The sequence below is a fragment of the Cebus imitator genome, unplaced genomic scaffold (genome assembly GCF_001604975.1).
Source record: "Cebus imitator isolate Cc_AM_T3 unplaced genomic scaffold, Cebus_imitator-1.0 Scaffold343, whole genome shotgun sequence".
Lineage (NCBI taxonomy): Eukaryota > Metazoa > Chordata > Mammalia > Primates > Cebidae > Cebus > Cebus imitator.
The window spans coordinates 457,416-460,973 of NW_016107658.1; the positions used below are offsets into that span (position 1 = coordinate 457,416).

Sequence of the window (3,558 nt, forward strand, 5' to 3'; positions counted from 1 at the left end):
TTTTGTCTCGCTCTGTCACCAAGGCTGGAGTGTGGTGCAGTGGTGTGGTCTCAGCTCGTGGCCTCCACCTCCGGTTTCAAGTGGTTCTCCTGCCTCACCCTCCTGAGTCTAGCTAAGACATTTTATATGACATCATTTTCACCAAGAAATGGAGTTCTGAAAGAGTAAACAAGAAAATATTAATGATCATTAATTCCATGAAGAACTAAATGAGGGGAGTGCAAAGGATTTCCTATATATCCTATTTTTACCCTACTGTGGTTTTAAAGTTTTTATAATGGGTGTTAATTGATTTTATTTCAGAAAAAAATTGATAAAGAATTACCAACCTCTCAAAATATTTTGAGACTGAAAGGGAAATCCATTGTAAAAGCTGATGGGTTCAGTGCATTCTGCAACTTATCAATATATCTCTAAACATCCCTTCCAGGCCGGGCGTGGTTGCTCGCACCTGTAATCCCAGCACTTTGGGAGGCCGAGGCGGGACGATAACTTGTGGTCAGGAGTTCGAGACCAGCCTCACCAACATGGTGAAACCCCATCTCTACTAAAAATACAAAATTAGCCAGGCATGGTAGCGCATGCCTGTAATCCCAGCTACTCAGGAGGCTGAGGCAGGAGAATTGCTTGGCCCAGGAGGTTGCAGTGAGCCGAGATCGTGCCATTGCACTTCAGCCTGGACAACAAGAGAGAAATTCCATCTCAAAATAAATAAATAAATAAATACATCCCCATATATATACATATTTGGCAGCAACTTGGCTGGGCATGGTGGCTCACACTTCCAATACCAGCATTTTGGGAGGCTGAGGTAGGCATATCATTTGAGGTCAGTTGTTTGAGATCAGCTTGGTTAACATGGTGAAACCCTAACTCTATTAAAAATACAAAAAATTAGCTGGGCGTGGTGGTGCATGCTTGTAATCCCAGCTACTTGGGAGGCTCAGGCAGGAGAATCTCTTGAACCTGGGAGGCAGAGGTTGCAGAGCCGAGATCACACCATTGCACTCCAGCCTAGGAGATAAGAGTGAAATTCTGTCTTAAAAAAAAACGAATCACAAGTTTAGGTCTAATATGTAGAATCTGGGGGAAGTTCTAGTAATCTGGTGCAATTTAAATGCAAGGTAGACATCGAAGAATCTTTAGAAATGAAAATCAGAAGGTAGACATGGACTACATAGTTATGCCATGCTAAGGAGTTTAGATTTTATTCTGGATGGGTATGAGAGTCTTGATCAAATTAATGGTTCTCAATTTATATATATATATATATATACACACACACACACACACACACACACACATATATACACAAACAAAAAAACTGTCGACAGTTTATTTGTTTGTGTGCTTGGTTTTTGTTTTTGAGACACAGTCTCGCTCCGTTGCCCAGGCTGGAGTACAGTTCACTGCAACCTCCGCCTTCTGGGTTCCAGTGATTCTCATGCCTCAGCCTCCTGAGTAGCTGGGATTACAGGCACCTGCCACGATGCCCGGCTGATTTTTGTATTTTTAGTAGACACGGGATTTCACCATGTTGGCCAGGCTGGTGTCAAACTCTTGACCTCAGGTGATCCACCCACCTCAGCCTCCCAAAGTGCTGAGATTACAGGCGTGAGCCACTGTGCCCAGCCATCCCAGAGGTTTTGATAGACTGTATCACTATTATCATTCAGTTTGAAATTTTTTTTATTTTTCATCTTTATTTCATTTTTGACCCAATGATCATTCAGGAACAGGTTATTTAATTCCCATGTATTAGCATAGTTTTGAAGGTTCCTCACCCCCATCTCCCATAGCAGCTGCATAGTTCTGAAGGTTTTAAGATGGAGCTTTGCTCTGTCACCCAGGCTGGAGTGCAGTGGTATGATATCGGCTCACTGCAACCTCTGCCTCCAAGGTTCAAGCAGTTCTCCTGCCTCAGCCTCCCAAGTAGCTGGGATTACAGGCATGTGCCACTACACCTGGCTAATTTTTTTATTTTTTGTAGACACGAGTTTCACCATGTTAGCCAGGCTGGTCTCGAACTCCTGACCTCAGATGATTCACCCGCCTCGCCCTCCCAAAGTGCTAGGATTACAGGCATGAGCCACTTCGCCCGGCTTCAGTTCAAATTATTACAAAGTTCAGCTGGAGAGTTCCTTCTCCCTGTGACCTTTTCCAAGTGCCTCTGGCCACCCTACTGAAGGACCCCTGTAAGGCCAGGCAGAAATGGTTTGCTAGGGGACCCAGTGAGCTCACAGGACTTTTCCCACTGCTTCCTCTACTCCTGTATTTCACTCGGCTATCTAAATTGACTCAGCTCCAGGTAAGGTCAGAATCTTCTCCCATAATCTAGGCCTTCAGTTTCTCCAGCAGGGGTGTGTGTTTGGAGGCAGACAATCTCCCTTTCCCACTTCCACAGTTTGGGCACTCACAGTATTTGGGGTGTCTCCTGGGTCCTGCAAGAACAGTCCACTTCCTTCAGAGGGTCTGTGGGTCCTCTTGGGTTTCCTGATTTATTCCTGCAGTTGTTCTGGAGCAAAAATTCATGATGTGAGCCTCCACATGCTGCTCTGTTCATCCAAGTTGGAGCTGCAATCTAGTCCTGCCTCCCATCTGCCATGATCCCCCCCACCTTTTTTAAAAAATATAGAACACTTCACAGATTTGCGTGTCATCCTTGTGCAGGGATCATGCTAATCATCTCTGCATCATTTCAATTCCAGTACAGGTGCTGTCGAAACACGCCCAGGTGCTTAGGTTTTGATGGCCTTGTAGAGACAGGAGACAGAGCCTTGGGCCTAAGTAAGGCAGCGGGGTGGAACATACCTGTAGAAAGTTGGGACTTTTAAAGGACTACACCTTCAATAAGGTCGAACTAGACGAAAATTCATTCACTAGCATAGGATGACAACCTGGTCTCTAAGAAGGTAGAAAAAAGGTCTCCCTCTGAGGCCTGCTTTCACATGGGTTTGGGATTCAAAACGTATACCTTCTACAATGTCCAGGAACCTTCTACACCAAAAAATGAGTGTAAAGTGTATACTCACTTAAAAGTATAACTATTGTTATTCCTACCTGGCAGAAGCAACATAAAACAGCTGTAGAGAGACATATCTTTCACAAGATCCTCACAAGTAAAGCTGCACTGAACATAATTTAAAATAAAAAATTATAAAACACACAAAAAACACCACACCATAATCAAATGTCTGAAGACACACAAATAGAATTAGACCCCAAAATATGCAGACTTATCTGATAAACACTGTAAAATAACTATGCTTAAAATGATTAAAGATATAATTGAAAACATAAGAAAAAACAAGACATTATTTTATTTTTACAGATTTGAGGATACGAATGCAGTTTTGTTACATGGATATACTGTGTAGTGGTGAAGTTTGGATTTTATTTATTTATTTATTTTAAAGATGGGGTTTCACCATATTGGTCAAGCTGGTCTCGAACTCCTGACCTCAGGTGATCCACCCACCTCAGTCTCCCAAAATGCTGGGATTACAGGCGTGCGCCACCATGCCTGGCCAGAAGTTTGGACTTTAAAGTGCAACCATC

General features: G+C 43.3%; 1 non-coding gene across 1 annotated transcript; it reads right to left on the reverse strand.

Annotated features, from left to right (window-relative positions):
* Window positions 1-2,625: 2,625 nt before the first annotated feature.
* LOC119467873 lies at window positions 2,626-2,728 on the reverse strand. Its single transcript, XR_005196512.1, has one exon. It is a non-coding gene; the product is annotated as a U6 spliceosomal RNA (small nuclear RNA).
* Between the last annotated feature and the right edge of the window lie 830 nt (window positions 2,729-3,558).